Source organism: Polypterus senegalus, chromosome 1 (assembly GCF_016835505.1).
Source record: "Polypterus senegalus isolate Bchr_013 chromosome 1, ASM1683550v1, whole genome shotgun sequence".
Classification (NCBI taxonomy): Eukaryota; Metazoa; Chordata; class Cladistia; order Polypteriformes; family Polypteridae; genus Polypterus; species Polypterus senegalus.
Window position 1 is genome coordinate 158,565,754 of NC_053154.1, and position 22,686 is coordinate 158,588,439.

The following is a 22,686-nucleotide window of genomic DNA, read 5'->3' on the forward strand; positions in this document are numbered from 1 at the left end:
TCCTTGTTTGCGACATTGTGCTACTGTATATATTGACTTTCTGGCACCAATATTAGGAGGGGCACCCCAACCTTTTTTTTGGACTTGTGTGTTCCCTTGGTTGACAACATGGAGTAGTTTGTAAAGACATACACTCAGTTTCTGAATAAAATAATTTGAGGAAGACAAAGAGAAAATGAGACATGGAACTGCGTTGATTGGAGTGAAACACTGCATGCAGTAAACATTTTTGTATTATAATTCTTCGAAAGCGGTTTAAGACGTGAATACTATTAGGATTATAGACATAATACTATGCTGATACATAGTGGACTTTCTTACAGACAGACCTCAGTATGTATGTCTCGGGAACTGCAGGTCTGACATTGTGGTCAGCAACACAGGAGCGCCACAGGGGACTGTACTTTCTCCGGTCCTGTTCAATCTATATACATCCGACTTCCAATACAACTCGGAGTTCTGCCATGTGCAAAAGTTCGCTGACAACACTGCTATCGTGGGCTGCATCAGGACTGGGCAGGAGGAGGAGTATAGGAAGCTAATCAATGACTTTGTTAAATGGTGCAACTCAAACCACTTACACCTGAACACCAGCAAGACCCTGGAAGTGGTGGTGGATTTTAGGAGGCCCAGGCCCCTCATGGACCCCGTGATCATCAGAGGTGACTGTGTGCAGAGGATACAGACCTTTAAATACCTGGGAGTGTAGCTGGATGATAAATTGGACTGGACTGCCAATACTGATGCTCTGTGCAAGAGAGGACAGAACCGACTATACTATCTTAGAAGGCTGGTGTCCTTCAACATCTGCAATAAGATGCTGCAGATATTCTATCATACGGTTGTGGCGAGGACCCTCTTCTACGTGGTGGTATGCTAGGCAGGCAGCATAAAGAAGAGGGACGCCTCATGCCTGGACACACTGGTAAGGAAGGCAGGCTCTATTGTAGGCATGGAGATGGACAGTTTGACATCCATGGCAGAGCGACGGGCGCTGAGCAGGCTCTTGTCAATCATGGAGAATCCACGGCCTACACTGAACAGGATCATCTCCAGACAGAGGAGCAGCTTCAGCGACACACTGCTGTCACCGTCCTGCTGTTTTTAAAGTATTAATAAAGTATCTATCTATCTATCTATCTATCTATCTATCTATCTATCTATCTATCTATCTATCTATCTATCTATCTATCTATCTTTACCTACTTTGTCCAGTTGATGTTGGTCACAAAAGCTAGAACCTTGTTTTTTATAAGTATGTTGCTTCTGGAGTATGTGAATTTCCCCTTGGGGATTAATAAAGTATCTATCTATCTATCTATCTATCTATCTATCTATCTATCTATCTATCTATCTATCTATCTATCTATCTATCTATCTATCTATCTATCTATCTATAATATTCAGTTTTATTATTTGTTTATCATGTGTAATGTTAATATAGATATGTCACAAGTAAAGTCCAAACACGATTGCAAAATAATGGAAAGACCTCACAGAAAATGTCATTTTAAGCAGACTTTTAGTGGAGAAACTCCTGGTACCCATTTTAGTTTAATTTAACTAGGAATCTTGTGAATTCCCTTGAACATGAACATGAAGACCTATTGGCCTCTTGTATTTTTTACTGAAATTGACTTCCCTCTGTGTAGTATTTCAAAAAATCATCTTCCAGTTTATTTACTAATTTAATTCATTTAGACTTTTAAGACAAGAGCCAGATGAGCAGAACATGCACAATTACAAACTAAAAAATGAGTTATACCTTTGTACATGCACGCACCCAACAAGAGATTTAATTCACCATAAAGTAATGAATACGTTAAAAAACAAAATAAAAATGATTGGTACCAGGGAAGGGCAGGAAGGCACACCACTCAATATCAAACACCAGCATACACGTGCAAACTGTACTTTTTCCTCAAGGCAAACGTTTTCAATTAGATTAACCTTAATGTGACCTGCACAGAGGCATCATGAGGGATAATGTGCTAAGCTATCATACATTTTCATGAGTGCTGCCATCTAACCATTAGTTAATGTTTAGTGCTTTGTCAGTATGTGCTGTCCCACGCTTGTCCACTCTGAGCACAATGAGGGCCTGGCCTGGGATAAGAACCAGCACAAATTATGAATTCAAAAACATTTTCATAACACACAGGACATACCTAATTTGGTGTATTTGAATTGCATTGCTTAAGATCCACACTTTTAAATAGATATTATGGTGCCATTTTGGCAGTAATAGCACAAGAGTGTACTCACAGCAAGCCTAACAATTTGCTGACCAACATTATTTTAATTATTGCAGAATAAGGGGGAATTCTGCTAGGTATAACACCCCATAGGCTTGGATAAAGGTAAAGTAGACCGGCCAAGGGACAGAAAGGACAGTTTAATGTCCCACTTATACTGTAAGAGAATGGTAACAAGAGATGATTTCAAAAGACTATTCTCTAAAGTGCAAACCCTTTAGAATTCAGAACCTAGAATTATATATGCTGTTTAATATGATGCATTTATAACATATCATGATTCAATTAATTTTTTAAATACTTAGGCAAAGATAGAATTAAAACAGTCTCTGAATGTACTCATTGTAAATTATAAGTGATGAGAACCTTGATGATTTTCAGTGATAAGAACAGATAAACATAATTATCTTGTGGATAATCTAAACAACATTGATATGCAAATGTCAATGGTTAAACAAAAAAATAATAATAATCCCATTTTTTACTTATGCATGTCAATGATCTGTAGAAACACAGCGCTTAATAGGTTGTGCTTGAAAAAACAAGATAAAACTGGAGAAGTGTAAAGACTACAGAAGGAAACAGATGATGGTGATAACTGTGCCCTATATACAAGAACACAGTAATCTATATCAAGTACGTCACTTTTTGAAACTGTGACTTGCTTATGCATCTTTACAGACAATAATGTTGCAGTAAATCCTGTGCATAGAAGGAATGCACTTATATGCAAAATGATCAGATGGTGTCTGTGTTTATACCAATTGTCCATCTATCTCCTCATTTTGATGACTTGTCTTTAATGGCAAATATTTCTTCTTCTCTACAATCAGTGAATATTATTGCTTCCTCAGAAAATGTAGCTCATTAGTAAAACACAGTGTCTATCATCTAAAAATACCCTTGTCCTTTTTTGAAAAAAAGTCCAGATGAGATATTGGGGAAGTTAAGCTTTTAATTTTAAATATAAATGTCTACGTGTAGAAGTGTGTGTGTGTCTGCCTGTCCGGCCCAGAAATGAGAGGTGGAGTTGGGGTATGGGTTCCACCTCCGAGGAAACAGAAAACTCGCTTAGCCGCTAATAACACAAGCAAGGCCAGCACGTCAGCAAAACGAAACATCAGAAGAAAGACAACGTTGCTTAGCCGCTATCATCGGCAAATCAGTATCTCCTTTACTCTTCCTCCAGCCGCTAATAAATAAGCGAGGCAAGCACATTGGCAAATCAAATCCTCCTCCTAGAAGAGAGCTGCCCAGAGTAGTTCTTTTCAATTACCTGCCATCTCTACATTTCAATTATTCTTCTGATGATTTCAATAGCTTCTAGGACCCTGTGCTTTTTACGGCACAGGCTTATATAGCTAGTGAATAATAATCATAATAAATAAAACACATTTCATTTATATAGAGCCTTTCCCATGCTCAAGGTGCTTAACCAGATTAACTTGAGAAATTGAAAGATTGTCTTTCATTTTTAAAGTTTTTTTTTTATATTCCTACTGCTAAAATGCTTAAATAATCTTTTAGGTTTAGTTTTGGAATATCTGCATTTAAGGTTATGTAGCCTGGGACACTATCATTCATAAATAAGTTCATATTTAAGGACAGTTCCATTGTGTTCAATAAATACTGGAAAATGTGCCTATTAAAATTATAATAAAAAGGAAAATGAACACAATAAATCTTCCATCCAGTACATTACTATTACACCAATCCCAAAACAGTTTTTAAAGTCTTGTACAAGTCTTTTGAGAGTTGAAACCAAATTGAAAGAATTTCTCCATACCTTTCTCACTCCAGAAAGTATTCTCTAGTAAGACAGGCCTGAATCCATCACAGCTAATATACTGACTTCTCCTACAAGACAGCACAAAAGTTAAGAGGGACAATAAAGAACTCCTTTCCAGAAAGCTACTCACCACCATGTGCACAAACTACACTTTAAATTCCAATTAATCAGCATGTGCACAAATGTTCCCACTTCTACTTATCCCACAGAGAGATACCTCATCTGGCCCCCACCTTCCAAGAAAAACAACCCCCTGCCTCTCTACCATGATGCCCATCTTGGCACACTCTAGCACACTCAGCTCTGCCCAAAGAAAATCCGAACAAGCCCAAGTGCTCCTCATTTTACAAGGATTCAAAGCGATGCTGCGCAGTAGCTACCCCTGACAGAGAATCTGTGAAAGGAACAATAAACCTAGTAAGGTGCAATGCATTTTAAAAGAGCATTTCAACTTCTAAAATGCTATACCTTGCTCAGGGAGAGTGAAAACAAACAAAATAATGATGTGCTCCTTCACAAAGCAATATCCTTTTCCAATGTCTTTTATAGTGCTTATTTTCCCTTTATCAGTTGCTCTCATGAAGTCATAAACCCTTCATAATTAATCAGCTACTTATTTTGTAATAATAATAATAATAATAATAAGTTTTATTTATTTGTAGGTGCCTTTCTAAACACTCCAGGACCCTGAACAATAGACAAAACACAGGTTATAAACAAAAGTAAAATACAATAGTTAAAATCGGACAGAGCAATTGTAATCAAAGAGAAAAGCAGTCTTAAACAAATGAGTTTTAAGTTTAGATTTAAAAAGTGAAAATGATTCAATATTTCTAAGCTCAGGTGGTAGTGAGTTCCGAAGCTGGGGAGCAGAGCAACTGAATGCTCTGCTCCCCATAGTGGTAAGACGGACGAAGGGGAAAGTCAAGTGGATGGAGGAAGAGGATCTAAGGGTACGGGAGGGAATGGCAACATGGAGGAGGTCAGACAGATATGGAGGGGCAAGGTTGTGGATAGCCTTAAAAGTTAGTAGGAGAATTTTGAATTGAATTTGGAACTGAACTGGAAGCCAATGAAGCTGCTGCAAAATGGGAGTGATATGGTGAATAGAGGGGATTCTAGTAATGATGTGGGCAGCTGAATTCTGGACCAGTTGAAGCTTATAAATAGATTTGCAAGACCAAAGAAAAGGGAATTGCAATAATCCAGATGAGAAGTGGCAAGGCTATAAAGAAAGATAGCAGTTGGTGTGGGGAGTGAGGGAGGGGCGAATATGATTAATGTTACGCAAATCTATTTTTATCCACTTTGTCCAGTTGATGTTGGTCACAAAAGCTAGAACCTTGGTCAGGAGTATTGAGTACAAAACAGGAATCAACCTTGGACAGGATACCATTCCATTGTAGAGTTTACTTATATACACACCTACACTCACTTAGGTTGGGACAGATTAGAGTCACCTATAAACTTAACATGAATGACTTTGAGTGTGGGAGGAAAACCAAACTAGCAAGAAGAACAGCCACATAAGCAACAGTGAACATGCGACATGACTCAAGATTTCCAGCTGACTTTCGGGAGCTGTGAGGCAGCAGTGCTGACAAATGCATCACCATTTCACTCTAGGGATATACGTTTACCATATGGTTGGGTTTCATGTATACACTCTAATCTTTGCAACATCCATTTTTTTAACCCTCTTATCCAGGGCAGGGTCAAAGAATAGCTGGAGCTTATCCCAGCAAGCATCAGGCTCATAGCAAGACCAACACCTGAACAGAGTGCCAGTCAATCACAGGGTAAACACACACCCACACGCAAACTAGGACAAATTTAGCATTGCCAATTAACCTAACCTGCATGTCTTTGGACTGTGAAAAGAAACTGGAGCACCCGGAGGAGACTGATGCAGACATGGGGAGAACATGCAATCTCCAAAGAGGGAGCACCCAATCTGGCTCTTTCTCATATTGTGGAGTGCCTGTTCCTTTACATTCCTAGTTGTAATTAATTCTCAAATGCTTATTAGGTTTGCTTATTATTAAGAGAGCTAAGCATAAAAGAAATACTGAGGCAGGCTTTTGCTGTTAGGCATCAAAATTCTTGAATGTCTTAAAAATAGGGATACACCAGGCTGTTCCACCCCCTATAAGTTAAAGGTAATGGAATGTTCTTAATGTTAGCTCTGTGTGACAACAGTATACTGTACTGTAGCTCTGAGATTGCCTGACAGAAACATTAACTGTTAGTCAGATAGTCATTAGAGGGCTGTACAGTAGGTTTGATCATATACTGTATACGTATGTGTGGCGAATGGGATACCCTATAGAAACCTTAAGATACTTGAACTTCAAGTGGAATACCATAGACAAGAAGTTTCCCTTTTGTATGTTTTTAATACCTAACATTTACAACTGGTTTCTCTGTCAAATAAACATAAGAAATGACTGAAACAGTTTTAAGTATTGCTTTGCTGAAGTGGCCTGTTGCTTACTGACATTTAGCAAAGACCGATGATTGTTATTGAAACGAACTGTGTCCATTTATGTTACATACTGTCAGAGGTACTGACTAGGCCTTGGCTTCTGTTAGATTGTGTAGCCCTTTCAAAGGTAACCATTGGGATACAAAAGCCTGGCAGGAATGGCAGTTCCTGGCTTTTGCTGGGGTATTCAGAAGTGTAGACCTTTCAGGGGAAGCAGTCTGAAGACAGATCGACATGTAAGTGAATCCCAGTAGGGACACCTCATGAGCGGAATGGCTTCTATCCCCTGGGAAAGTAATGAAGTTGAGGTAGCTAGCCTGGGCCAGTGTTAAGATATTCTTACTTTGTATCTGAACTAATCTGTGCTGAGTGAATGTTGAATAGGTTAGGTATTGCAGGATGTACTGTATGTGTGAATCAACACTAACAGTTTAGGGATTTCCAGTATCAACTTGTCCAACAATATAAAAAGAACCTCAGAGCTTAAAGTGCCTTACCTTGACACTTTTACACCACAAAACAGCTACCAAGTTATGTGATTAAAGCAGAAATATTTTTTTAAAAAAAGTATCTCAATGAGATATAGGGTTTTTACAGAAATGAGCAACAGGGACTAAATGGTCTCCATTTGTTTGTCAAACCTGTTATGTTCTAAAATCCTACTGTTGAGATATGAAATTCTTTATGACCTTTACCTCTAAGCCCTTTGTTTTTTTTTTTCTGCACATTTCTCATTGTAGATAGTGTAAATCCACCTTCTGCTCTCCCAAGTATCAAAAGTTAGAAGACTGACCTTTCTTAATGGCTACTCCTATGGATGAGGAACATCCTTCTCCAGGTACTTCATGAGGCACTTTCTATGACAGTCTATGACAGTTTAAAACTCACGTTTGTCTCTGTTAGAGTAGCTGGTGACACTCAGTTGGCTCGGAGTTTGTGTGACTGTGGCTGGCTACTTTTCAAGGACTTGATTCTGCCCAGTGTTGCCGGTATAACTTCCAGCATTCGTATAACTGGATGACTAGATGGATGTTCTGTTACTAGGGTGGCATCCTGACACAGTGGTTAGGTCTTCTGCCTCATAATTCCAGAGGCTGACTTCGACAGCCTGGTCACTGTATTTGTGAAACTTACACATCTTCGTCTTACTTAAGATGTATGTGTCATGTCAATTTTAACTCTAAATTGACACAAAATAAGTGACTATAAGTGAATACACCTTATGATAAAATGGCTACTGCAATTGTAATGCATTTCACTTTACTTTATCTAAATGTCAAGCATTGTTGCGCTATGGGAAGGTGCTTTATGAATACATGATTATTATTATTAAAACTAATAATAACAATAATCATAATTTTGTGAATAATGCAGCTAGCATCTAAATATTTAGAAATATATAGTATGTGATGTATAAAAAGAGAAACACACAGAAAAAACAAGACATGAGCACCTTACCACTAAGATTCACCCTCTTTCTGCAGTGACTGTGACTTTTAGCATTCAGGAAGCTCCTTTGTATCAATTACCTAATTGAAGGGTTTGATAAGAGTTGACAATAAAGAGAAAATCTCCTAACAGATAGCAGCACACACAAGAATCTGCAATTTACTGCCTTTCCTGTCTTTTCTAGGTCAGAGTCTGATAAGAGCATTTAGATTTTCTGTTCATATAAATAGAGAGCAGGCCCCAGGACACCAGTTATAATTCTTCCTCTGGCCTCTTCTCAAGTTATGGACATTCTGTTTACTACACTTTCTTTAGCCATAATTGCATCCTGAAATATATAAATGTTTATTTGATATTTTGGTTTTGTAACATTTAATACATTCCTCATGTACTAATGGTTGCTCCTTCAGTATTTATGCACGCTCAATATCATCATTATGGTTACCTCTAGAAACACGCAAAGACACAGCTCTTGGGACAACTCCAGGAGATCAGGAGGAGTAGTGCATGAGTTTGCTATCAAGAAGTAAGATTTTACCTCCTAAGAGCCATTTTCCATTACCAAAGTCAAGGAAGGTCCCATGTCTTCCCCACTCTTGCCTTTCATCTGACATTACACCTGATCCTCACCTGTGGTCCTCGTGGTAGCTCCACCCAGCTTATTCAGGTTGAGCATGACTGGGCTCCATGGGTCATCCTGCCAAAAGGCCTTTAGTCACTAGCAGCTCCCCCAGGCCCCCAGACTCCAGAAGGTGGTCCTAGTATCTTTGCTCCAGGTGAGGTTTTCTTACATTTAGTAAGGCCAATCATGAGGTGAGAGTATGGAATGCTCCGTGTCTGGTCCCCGCCATTAGACCAATTTACTGTACATATTCCAGACAACATACTGTAGCTCTGTACCCATTAAGGTAGACAAGGCTCCCTTGCCCTGCCACTCCAAAGTCACACGCCCAGGGTGGGACTCTTTCAAAACTGTTAAATCTAACCTTAGATTGTGGCAGCACTGAGTTCAATGTAGGAATCAGTTGTGAACATGATGATAATAAATTTCTAGGCTCACTCACACTGAGTCATTTTGAGGATTACGAATTACCTTAACTTGCATACTTTTGTAATGTGGAGGGAAAACCAGGCTATCAACAGAAAAAAACACCAGAAAACTGGGAGAATGTATGAACTCTACACAGACAGCAGTTGGGCATGGAACATGAAGCAAGGACTCCAGAACTCTGAGGAAACTATGCTAACCATTATAAAACACATGCATAAGGCAATTAGTGGTCTTCCTTTAAAAATAAAAATAATTTTAGATCGCGTTTTCAAAGCTGAAGGTACACATTGACTCTTTTAAGTCTTCCACCATTTGCCAAACTGTAACAGTGTGTGGGTGTAGTGCAGTGATTATTAGTGAGGAGGAGAAGAAGGATTTTCATTTCATCTGTTTGTTCTCAGGGAACACTGCAAAGAAACATTCTTGTTTCACATAAAGCATGCCTGTGTCACATTATGCAACCTGTAGTTGTGTGTTATGCCAGTTTTGCTAACAGCAGTTGCTGATTGTGTCACCAGACCATGTCAGTTTACACAACTGAAAACCACTGCCCATGTCATATTTGCTGACTGACCTCTGAACTTACAGCACAGTCATGCTTGTCCCTTTTTGTGATGGCCAATAGCATGCTGCCTGATGGAGCTGGTGCTGTATGAAGGGTTTAAAGGTATGGTAAGTATTTTCCATTCTGTTGTGGCATGTAAAATATAACACATAAGACATCATGGCTGCAGGTTTTCATTATAACCCTTTTCTGAATGATTGACCTGTTGTTGCTGCTAATTAACTTCTTTTGAGTTCATTTTAATTGACTTGCTTTTGAAGACTTAGTCCCCTTAATTGTTTCTTTTTCCTTAATTAGCAGCCAAACAATTATGAGATACAAAATGAGCCAAAACAACCGGTGTCCATCATTCAATATCTGAAAATAAAGAAAGATGATGATCTCAGGAATGTCGATCTGCTCAGGTCCCCAAATCATTTTAACAGTGCTCTTAGAAAAGAGGAAATCAAAAATTCCAGAAATGTGTGCTAATGCACCATAAGAGCAGCAACAAGCCATGAAATTAAAAAAAGGGTTTAATTAATGACAGGAATTGACACCTTATTAAGCAGCTGGTTGGAGTGAAATTCGTTGAAATTTGAGGCCCTGACTTAGTTGGTCTTCTGTTGGCTCACTCACTTCACATTTCATTTTTGTTTGGGTGCCATTTAAGGAAAGAAATGAAATTCAGAGGAACGATGAAAAAATTCAGGAGAACAAATCTTAAAAAAGCAATTCAATCAAATGAATTCACAAGAAGTTAATTAATAACACAAACAGGGCACTCAATTATAAAGGGTTAGAATGAAAACCTGCAGCCACGGTGGTCCTCCGTGGACTAGAGACTAGTTACAGTGAGTTGCTGGGTATGTCACATTAGGTGACTGTTTTCACAGGAGCATGCCGACAACTGCCTTCAACTCACTAAGATTATGTAAATGAAGGCTATGACTCAAAATCGCTGGAAATGTCACATAATGTGACATAACAGTATCAGCCAGAATTTTATAAAATTTTATAAAAACGTGCAAACAACAACAGCCTCATTAAGTCTGCACATCCCTACAAATCTCCAGTAAATATAACAAATTATTATATTCTCAATTGCACTTAATATAATTTAGGGTTATGAAAGGCCAGAACCTGTCCCAGGAATATTGGATATATGGCTGAAAATGAGCACACAAATCAGGGTCCAATATCAAATCAACCTTTTAATCTAATATGCTAGTCTTTGGCGATGTAGGATGAAAACTGGAGTAGCTGGAGGAAAACCTGTGGAGAACTATGTGGAGAACATGCAAACTCCAAAGGAAATTCAAACTGAGGCCTCGGGATCCATGAGTGCTGCCCATTGTGCCACCATGGAGTCCTCCAGGGCACATTCATAGACTGATACATTCTGCCTCAAGAATGATTTAAGATATGAAGAGGTAGGGGAAGTGACGGTGAAGATGGTAGGGATAAGAATGGCGCCCGTACACATGCGCTGCACGGCTGCCCTGCTAGCTGCTGCCTAGAGTTGATACTACAATGAAATAATTTTTTTTTTTTTTTTGATTTATTTATTAATTTTATTACAATCAATACATAGCAATCAAGTTTTTACAAAAAAAAGAATTATGTTAAGAACAGAAATTAAATAAAAATAAAAAGAGGAATAACCTTGAAGGTCAATCATTAACCTTGAAAGCGGATAGTTAATGTCACGTAGTTTATGTGTACCAAATTTCAGGTCAATAGGTGAAACGGTTTGCGAGCTACAGGTGATTTAAAATCCTGGACAGACAAAGCCACGATAGCGTATTATATATATAGACCAGTAACGGCGTACTGCATGATAATGTGAAGTGAATACACTTGACTTGAGTATTCCTAGTTTTCATACTCTTCCTCTATCTCTGTTTAGAATTCGTTTGCTTAGAGGTTGATGCACTTGCTGCTTCCTGAGCAGCATTTCTTTTTTCCACCCTAGCGGCCCGCTGCTTCTCTTTTTTCGGTGGCATCTTTAAAACTGATTAAGTTAGTTTTTGTGTTGCAATTACTTAGTACATTTTCTTTAATTTTTCACTTAAGCTGACACTTAAGTCTTCAATCTGCCTCAAGAATGAATGTGGTAGGGAATGAGAACGGCACCCATATGCATGAGCCGCATGGCCGCCCTGCTGCGTGCTGCAGAGAGTTGATTCTATAATAAAGTAAAATAAAAATAAAAAGAGTAGTAAAAATCATCACCCCGAAAGCGGAGAGTAGACATCACGTAGTATATGTGAACCAAATTGCAAGTCAATAGATGAAACGGTTTGCGAGCTACAGGTGATTTAAAATCCCGGACAGACAAACGAACAGACATGGTAGCGTATTACATAAGAAGATATTCAGATCTAATATCCATGAAAGCTTTATAAGAAGCTATTCAGCATAGATATATATGTATACAAATAATTCTTATGTAAATAACAAAAAATTTTAATAAAAGTTGTGATTTTTTCCAGATTTTCACCTGTGGATTTCAGTAATGGAGGCTAATGGTTGGTATATAGTAAAACTCAGAGGAACACGTGTGTGTATCCTGATGCTCATGTAAAGATGTTAACTTGATTTCTGCACAAATAGGTCTTGATTTCATTTAATATTGTTTGGACTGGGAATCGGCGAACCCCTTTTGGAAAATCCACAACTATTAACTTATTTAATTAAAAAGATCCTAGTGTAAAAATCAGCTGCACTTGTAACATATGAAAATCAGCCACAGTTGTAGCATATAGCCATTATAAAGAACCATTTAGTCATTTATTTGTAACCTTCATCTATCATTTATACTTTCAGCATCCCTTAATTCTCTTCACCATTATCCATTTCATGTGAAGTAAAAATAAAAACAACTTTATTGCTCAGCATAACTCAGTAGGAGATGGAGCAATGCTGTCAAACAATGATTAGACTGATAATCATTTTTATCTGGACAGTTTCAGGGTCAAAATTAAAATTAAATATATTACATACTGGTATTATGTCCACATACAATAAAACTATATATGATACAGTTAAGTAGACAAGAGGCATTAGTGGTGCAGTGGTTACCACCAAGGGTTTGAATCCTACATTCACTTGTTATACATGTGGAGTATGCAGGTTCTCCACAAGACATGGATTTCTGAGTGGGGCACTTCAGTTTTCATCCAACATTCCTAAAGATGATCAGCTTTGGTTTGTTGATGATTTACAATTGGCCCTTGTGTGAATGAGTGAGTGGGCCCTGTGATGGAACTGATGCCATATGCAGGCTTGATAGCCATCTTGCACCCACTGCTGTTGGGACAGACTCTGAACCCCTAGCACAGTAAGTTTGGTAATGGTAGGTCAAGTTATATAGAACACTACAGTATTTCACACCACATAAAGTAACTTCCTTGGCAATGTCCATATAACCCTGTGGTGGAGTTGCTTTACACCATGAGAGAATTCTACTGGAACAAAGTCTCTGAATTTGCGACAGCAGCACTAACTTAAGCATTATGTCAAGCATGGTACAAAAAAAAACAAGACACTGCAAAGTACTTATGCCCAGTCCAGGTTTGGCTCTGGAATTGCTTATAATGCTGCCCAGATAGGCGGTGAACTGCTATAGCCTTTAATTGCATGAATCGGACTTGAAATGTTGTGCAAAAAGTTAAATTGTGGAAAATATGGCAAAGGATCATTCTTGCTTTGTGCTTAATGCTGCCACAATAGACTTAGTGGCATAGTAGGCACTCCCACGGCCCATGTAAAGTGACCCAAATGGTCCACTCATCAGTCCTCCACAAAGCCAGCTACAAAAACATTTAATTTTTGAAAACAGAGAAACAAAATGTGTGCAATTTCAGATTAAACAAAACAATGAGAAGCTGATATGTTACATGTCACAGGGAACAGACAGGTGGGTGGATGGGTGCAGTAATACTTGAAATTGGCAAAAGTTAGTGAGTAGGCAATGGAAAAAGAGATCATGATAAGAAAAAGGAAATAACTGAGCACTGCTTAAAGCAAGCAATCGACACACTAAGCCATTGCCAAACTATACCTAAGATAACATCTAAGCCTACAGTAAATCATCGGTGGAAGAAGAAATTGGCAAAATACCAATTACTCCATGTTAGGTAAATCGAGCATTGTGGCAAGCTCAACAGAAGAGGCTTCTTCTCCTTGTCCTCCTCGCCCACAGCCTTCACTTCCCATTGTAGGTGACCATAGGCCTACTAATAAGGATGTATAGAGCAAACTCAATAGCCCCAGGCCCAGGTAGAAATAATGATTGGCAGTATTTGAATAGAAATAAGTAAATAATAAGACTGGGGACTCAAAATGTTTCATATATTAACTCCATAGAAGTTTTTTTACCCCAAATTGCAACAAAACGACCATGCACAGCATGGGTTTACTTCAATTTGATATCCAAGAAAACATTTGTTGAATAGTTACTGACTTCAGCCAGAGAGCGAGTTTGAAATATGGTAGATATTGTAGTGTAGTGTTTTTCTAGGGACAAAAAAAAAGTGTTAAATGTAGGAAATTGTCAAGAATTGTTTGGAATCCCATTAGTACAGGTCTGGGTTCACTGAGTTTAGGGTTGTCTTCTGTGTTTTCACTGTATTTGTTATTATGATTGGTAGTTAAGATCAAATTTAGCATTTCCTGATTTGTTCTGTTTAATCTGTGGAATTATTATTGTCATTTTTATTGTTTTTGCTATTCCTTTCCAAGAACACTACTGTGTTGTTGCTTATAACTGCGCCATCATTAAAGCATTGCATACAACTTTACGTTTGATTTTTTGAAACCGAAAAAGGCTCAATTCAACCTGCAGCTCTTCCATTTCCACTTTTTTACTCATATAGTATGTGACACAGATTTCATGTTTTTGAAGATGTGTGATTAGCAAAAAAAGATATGGACTCAGTTTCAGTAAGTATTTATACTGCTCTCATAATGATTGCTGCTATTATGCTCTCACCAGTCCTTCGGGCCACTTGTGTCTGCATACAGATCAGAGTGATAAATACACACAGACCAACAGCTCTGATCTTTCGTTTCCTGATTTTCTTCCTTGTCATCACAAGCTTACAAATTAGCAGACGTTTTACACTGTACAATGTGAAGTAGTGCAGCAACCAGCCTCTGTTGGACAAAATTGCGAACATGAGGCAAGTTCAGGTTGGACATTTTTGCACATGTCAGATTTGGATCAGTTGAACAATAAATTTAACCAGTCCAAATAATTAATAAATAGACAAAAAATAGGGTATAGTCACTTTTAGCTGCAGTGTGATCATGGCCTTAAAATGCTAGGTCTTCTTCAGACATTGGCTGTTTTATGTTTAAGAACAGTATTTAAAAGGGAGTCCTCTACAGTGAGCCTAGAACAAGGGAGAGTCCCGAGGCTTTGGAAAACATCTTGCATCACCCAAGTCCCAAAGGCATCACGTCCTGATGAGCTAAAATACTTCAGGCCTGTTGCCCTGAGGTCACGTGATGAAGACCATGGAGCGGCTGCTGCTTCACCATTCACAAGTCCACAGGTCCGCCATGCCCTCGACCCTCTGCAGTTCACATACCAGGAGAATATGGGATCGGAGGATGCCATCATCTACATGCTACACCGATCCCTCTCCCACATGGACAGAGGCAGTGGTGCAGTAAAAATTATGTTTCTGGACTTCTCTAGCACCTTCAACACCATACAACCTCTGCTCCTTAGGGACAAGCTGACAGAGGAGTAGATTCATACCTGGTGGCATGGATCGTGGACTGTCTTACAGATAGACCTAAGTATGTGCGTCTCGGGAACTGCAGGTCTAACATTGTGGTCAGCAACACAGGAGCGCCGCAGGGGACTGTACTTTCTCTGGTCTTGTTCAGCCAAATACATCAGACTTCCAATACGACTCGGAGTCCTGCCACGTGCATCAGATGGTTGTGGCGAGCGTCCCCTTCTACGTGGTGGTGTGCTGGGGAGGCAGCATAAAGAAGAGGGACACCTCACGCCTGGACAAACTGGTGAGGAAGGCAGACTCTATTGTAGGCACGGAGCTGGACAGTTTGACATCTGTGGCAGAGTGACGGGCGCTGAGCAGGTTTCTGTCAATCATGGAGAATCCACTGCATCCACTGAACAGTATCATCTCTCTTTTTTATCAGTATACTGATGCTGGAGTATGTGAATTTCCCCTTGGGGATTAATGAAGTATCTATCTATCTATCTATCTATCTATCTATCTATCTATCTATCTATCTATCTATCTATCTATCTATCTATCTATCTATCTATCTATCTATCTATCTATCTATCTAAAAAATGTTAACTGTGTGAAAACACTAAATACGGGAATGTTAAATTAGGGTTCCATTGAAAATGCTTTTCTTTCAATACATTTTAAACTAACCCAGACTTTTATCTTTGTGACTTTAAATTTGGATTAAGCAGGCTGGACTATTCTCATGGTTTCACCAGGTCATGGGCTCCTACCTTTGTTGACCTTGTTCTTTCATAATTATGGCACTGCTAACAGCAAATCCTAATGAAAGTTTTTTAGAGTGAGCCCTGAGTCTGACATCTGACAAATAATAATCAGATTATTAAAATCTACTTTAACATGTACAAGGCATATTCTATAAGGATAAAAACTGGCCACTTGCAAGCAGGAAAAGGGCAGCAAAATATAACCATTATAGAGGAACAACTCAAGAATGGCCAGATTGTCAGCTACTATGATGTGGTGCTACTTTGAAAATAAATAAATAATTGTTCAGTTTGAAATTGGAGTGAAAATTAACTACAGGACTTTAAGACTTCAGAAGCATTACATGGCTTTAAATATTTTGATGATGTACCTGGTAGAAGGTACAGTATATAAAGAGTACACGAGAAATTTTCAGCTCAATTTTCTATTCGAGAAATGAGTAGACATTTCTCTAACTGTATTTACTGAAGTAATATTAAGCACAAAAGGAGTAAAAGTTATTATCTATTGGCAGCTTATTTCCTGTATGTTGCATTTACATTAACACATTGTGTGTTTTTTTTTCTCTCACATGCCATTGATCTACCTGCATCACCCACTTTGCACTTCTTTCCATGCATACAGAATTTGGTTTGAATTCTCTGTTATCTGAGACATAATATGTTAATAATGTGTATGCGATCAGGATGCTGCTGAAATAAATACTCTGCTTCTCTTTTTGAAAAATTGTAGACACAAACTATTTTGTTATCTAGTATGCCACTTTTAAATACCAAATTCTGAGCTGAATATTACGAGGGACGTTCAAAAAGTTTCCACAATTTTTTTAACTATTTATTAAGAGTTTCAAAATCACTTTTCTACATAGTAACCTTTGATTGCGATGCAATTTTCCCAGCGCCGTTCCACCTTTATAATGCCCAATTACTACTCCTCCCACCTTCATCATTTCCAACGAAAATATAAAAGTGCAGAAACTTTTTCAGCTTCCTTCATGTATTTAGTGGTTATTGTGAACTGTAAAAATTCTAATTGAAGGTGACATTCATTAATAAAGTGATGAAAATTCATAACTAAATGCAAATTTTAACAAAAGCATACATTTTTTCATACCATTGCTGTAAATACAATAGTGAAATACTCATTTCACTTAACACTCCAGTGGGGAATTAGATTTATTAGGTTTATTCCAACCATACTTTCTGCTTCTTAGTCAGTGGCCTAGACAGGTGGAAGCTCTCTGAGCTGAAATAGCATTTCAGCCCTGAAGACTCAGCTCTGACAGCTTAAACATTGAAACACATTCACTTCTGACATACTGATTGTGGTATGTCAGATTTTCTAAGATCTATAAAACATATTTATACAATATAATAAAAAGCATATTGTCGTCAATGCTCTTGACAAGTGATGACCTATCACAAATGTTCATTGCAGTATCTTCAAGACAACCACAGGAAGAAAAACCCTCATACTTCTGTAAAGTAATTGAAGATACTGTAGATGATTGGTGTATAAAAATCTGATAAAAAAAATTGTCTGGGGACACTTTGCAATTGATGACTAACACAAATCTCTATTGTTGCATTTTCCTAGTCATTTTTGTTTATTTTACTGTGTAGAAATTCCAGGAAATATAACTTAAGTCTCTGGCTGTCAGACTGCGTATCACACTGAAGTCATTTTACTGTAAGTTATATTACAAAATCATGTTAATTTCGACTCAAGTTTTTTTGCTTAAATTTCTGTAGCTTCCCCTCAGGTGCTGATATAATGTCAGTCATAAAATCCAACACTGAAGGCTGAAAGTGATCCCTATAAATTCAAATGATGGGAATCCATTTCATATGAGGGCGTCATGCTGATGAAGTGTTAGTGCTGTTGTTTCTCAGTAAGGAAAGCAGGTCATCCATCTGTGGAGTCTGCATGTTCTCCCCACGTCTGTGTGGTTTTCCACCCACAGTCTAAAGACATGTAGGATATGTGGATTGGTGACACACTAAATTGTCCCTGGTGGGTGTGTGCGTTTATGTGAGTGTGTTCCCCTGCAATGGATTATTCCTGCCTTGCATCCTATGCTTGATGGAACAGACTCCAGCTTCCTGCTCAGGAATAAGCAGGCTTAGAAAATGATATGCTATTTCATAAGCAATGCATAAAATGCATATACAAAAACTAGGCAAAAAAAATTTAATTTTTTGCCTTAGTTTAGAAAAATACACAGCACAACAAAGTTTTTGCTTCTTGAACACTGTTGGGTGTTTCTTATAGATTTTTGGTTGCTGGTCACGAAAATCACATCAAAATTTACCCATCATGTACCGTTTCAGTTTTGTCATGATTTTTTGTTATATTTGTATCCAAACATTTTCGATCCCATAAGTGACTTATCAACGGGTTGTGTATCTACCAATGGGGTAAGCAAAATCTACTTGACAAGATTTCTTAAAGTAAGCTAAAATATCGTAAATATAAATTTTCTGATAAATCAGTAATTCTTACAATAAGGGAAACACGATTTTATTTTTTCACTTGCTTTGATTTCATTTGTTGCAGTTTGGCTATTTTTTATTTTTAAATGACCTGAACCTTAAGCAGCCTCCATAGCATCAACATCAACCCTTTCTACATCAGCTGTTGCTTTTCAAACTGTACACTGTAGCCATAATTCTACTACAGCTTGAATTTGGCGCAGGCTCAGTTACTGATATTGATGTCACTTTTAGGTTTTGGCAAGAACTAGGAGGCTCCCTCTGCAAATACTTCTAGATAGGTATGCTTAAAGAAAGCTTCTTAATAAGCATGGACAGTCTTTTTATTATGTACTAGCTGTACCCTGCTGCACTGCCCATGAAGTGGTGAAACAGGACAGCAAGGAGGGCCCTGCCCAGCTCCCTACTCCTGACGTCACACTTCCCCGTCCCCTAGCCCGAATGTATCGTTCCTCCAAGCAAACAATAATTCTTAGCGCGATGAGAAAAGTCGCAAAGTCAACTGGAATGTTCAAGCAAATTATAGAAAAAAACTGATCTAAATCCGTTAAGTAGTTCTCTTGTGAAAAGCGGACAGACAGACAGACATTAGATTTTATATATTTATATATATATATATATATATATATATATATATATATATAGAGAGAGAGAGAGAGAGAAAGAGAGATTATGTCCTAGTAGTAAGTAAATGGTCACTATATTTTAAATGGACGTGTGTCTGAGTGACACATGTATGGCTTCTCCGTTGTTGCTGTTCATTATGATTTTTTTCTCTCACTTCCAAATGATTAAGTATTACTTATTGATTTAGTTTTTACTTTTAACATCATTTGGCTTACAGTCAAGTTCTCAGGTTCCTCAGCTTGCTTTCTATAGTAGGAAAAGTTACAAAGTTATAATTTCATAAATTAAAAAAAAATGTATAATGCCACGCTAAAACTTAGCAGGTGGACATGCAGTTAGTTTATAGTGAATACACAGACTAGTCAGATGGACGTGTGTAAGGCACACACAGTGTCTATAAAAAGCATTCATCCCTTGGGTGTTTTCACTTTTTTGTTATAGAACATTAAATCCCAGTGGATTTAATTTGGCTTTTTTGACACTGATCAACAGAAAAAGGCTTATTAATGTCAAAGTGAAAACAAATCTTTGCAAAGTGGCCTAAATTCATTACAATATAATAATATTTGATTGCATATGTCTTCAGTATGATACACCTAAATCATCACGGGTGCAGCCAATTGGTTTTATAAGTTTTATAATTAGTTCAATGAAGATCACCCTACAATGGTTTCAATGGATTGCAATATAAATGCACCTTATCTGGAAGGTCTAACTTGCGGTCAGGCATTATTACCATGGCCTAACTTACAACATGAAGACAAAAATTAAAGGATACTTCAAGCAACTCCATGAAGAGATGAGAAAAGCATAAGCCAAGGGATAGATACAAGGAAATGTCCAAGTCACCAAATATTTTTTGGAGTCCAGTTAAATCAGTCATTAAAAGGTGGAAAGAGTATGACAGAGCTGTATATCTGCTGAGAGCAGGCTGTCCACCAAATCTGAGTGACTACGCAAGAAGATGACTAGTGATTGAGGCCACCAAGGGACCTGTGAAAACTGTGAAAGAGTTACAAGCTACAGTGATGGAGATTGGAAAGATTGTGCATACAAGTGTTGCCCTGGTGCTTCTCTAGTGGCAAAGATAAAAAAAAACACATGAAATCTCGATTACAGTTTGCCAGAAGGCACATGGAAGTCAGCTGGAAGGAGGTCCTATGACTTGATTAAACCAAAATTGAACTTTTTGACTATCAGACTAAATCCCATGTTATACTACACATTATGAAAACAAACCATCAACATCATGAAGCATGGTGGAGGCAGCATAATGTTGTGGGGTGGCTTCTCTGCAGCAGAGACCGGCTTGTGTGTGTAGAGGGCAAAATACAGAGAAAACTTGGAGGAAAACCTGATGCAGTTTGGAAGAAACCTGTGCCTTGAGGGGAGACTTGTTTTTCAGCAAGACAACAAAACCAAGCATAACTCCAAAGCTACATAGGAAAGGCTCAAAAACAACAATCTTAATGTGCTTGAATAGCCAAATCAGAGTCAAGATATCAATCCAACTGTTAATTTGTAGCTGGACTTGAAAAGGGCTGCTCACTCAGGATCTCCATGTAGCCTGACAGATTTTGAGTGTCCAAATATGTAAAGCAGATAGACAGAGAGGGGGAGAGAGATCATAGACACAAGGCTGACATGGCTGCCAAAGGTGCCTGTACTAAATACTGACTTGAAGATGTGAATACTTATGTTAATACTTATTCTGTGTTTCATATTTGGACTTAAAGTAGACCATTTTTCAAAGATCTTTTTTAATTTTTACATTAAAGAGTTTTTTTCTGCTAAACAGTGTCAAAAAACCAATGTGATTCAATGTTGCTTGAAAGTAAAATGTGAAAACTTCCATGGGATGAATATATTTTATAGGCACTGTATATTGCCACTTACTTATATTATTTCATTTTAATAATATTCTATATGTACCTTATTTGTCTCGGTATATCTCGAATAACTGATGTGAAACACTTCTTTCATTGTTCTTTTCCTATTTTCCTAACCTCTCTAGTGGTTTTCCACCTGGCAAATATATGAAGTCCGTCTTTTATAGACTGCTAAAAACAGCTAACTTACAATACCTTATGTGACTATTATGTCTGTAACAATACATATTTGAACTTAAAATATTGAAAGCATGGATATTAAGATAGCAAGACATTATAAAGTGGCAATGAGCAGAGATTGGCATTGCAGCATTAATATAAGGTCCATTTCATGCCATTCAGAGAAAGCAGGAGCTGGTAAGGGGTGCTACTTCATGTCATGCATGGCGTTCCAGGAGGAAACTGACAATAATCCTCCTAATCACTAGAGGACAGATGATCCAACTCATTCCAAGGAACCTCTGCTTATAGAAAGAGACAGAAAAGTGGGAGAAGCCATTGTGGTCTACCTTGAAGATTACAATAGGGGAATAGAAGGCCTTTAAAAGAATATTGACTCTTGACCAATGAATGAGGGGAGGAGGCAATTCTACAATTCAAAAGTGCAGTATTATGGGAATGTGCTTTCCAGTCCATGAAGAGCACTAATAATTCAGGAAGTATCTATTTAACAATATTTTAGTAAAAAATCATGCATTTTGCATATTTTCAGCATACAACTGAAAAACTGATACAGTGGAACCTCAGTTCATAATTTGTTCCAAAACTTTGGTCATAAACCGATTTGGTCGTGAACCGAAGTAATTTCCCCCATAGGACTGTATGTAAATACAATTAATCCATTCCAGACTGTATGAACTGTATGTAAATATATATTTTTTAAAGATTTTTAAGCACAAATATAGTTAATTATACCATAGAATACACAGCATAATAGTAAACTAAATATAAAAACATTGAATAACACTGAGAAAACATTGAACAACAGAGAAACCTAACACTGCAAGAGTTTGCGCTATAGCGCTACGAACCACCCACTAAAAACACTTTTTTTTAATGGGTTTTAAGCACAGGGAAAAAAATTAACATTTGAAAAATCGGTAATTTAATAAACCACCAAGAAAAGTAATACTGTATTGCAACAATGCACGCTATGAACCGATCGCTGTAAACAGAAGTGAAGTGGAGGTTAAAATCCAACACTTTTTGCCATTATGGACTATTGTTCACCATTGGCTTCTGTTATCAAAGTTTTTCTCTCCATTCCGCATGAATTGTGCATGTGATTCAAAAGTTTTCTTGGCCATCACTACAAAAATACATGGGGTAAAAAATATTAAAATAAAATATCATTTTTGGGTGGAGAATTCTTTTAAGAGATTGGAGGCATGGCCAGTTAAGAGCTACTGAAATTCATATAGGGACACTAGGACCACGTGAAGATGCTGTAGCATGGAAGAGCAGCAACAATGGGAGGAAATGTAAAACTACTTCAAGACAGAGGGCTAAATTTGCATAGAATTAGGAGTTGTGGGCTGGGGGCTAACTGGTGGGTGCTACAATTATGACTTTATTTTTGTGTTTTTTGAAACTTTTTATTTT

The 22,686-nt window shown here is 37.8% G+C and overlaps 1 protein-coding gene across 1 annotated transcript in view; it reads right to left on the reverse strand.

Annotated features, from left to right (window-relative positions):
- slc7a14a (solute carrier family 7 member 14a) overlaps positions 1-22,686 on the reverse strand; it is a 98,773-nt gene that overhangs the window by 48,670 nt on the left and 27,417 nt on the right. The gene's annotated exons all lie outside the window — the stretch shown is intronic.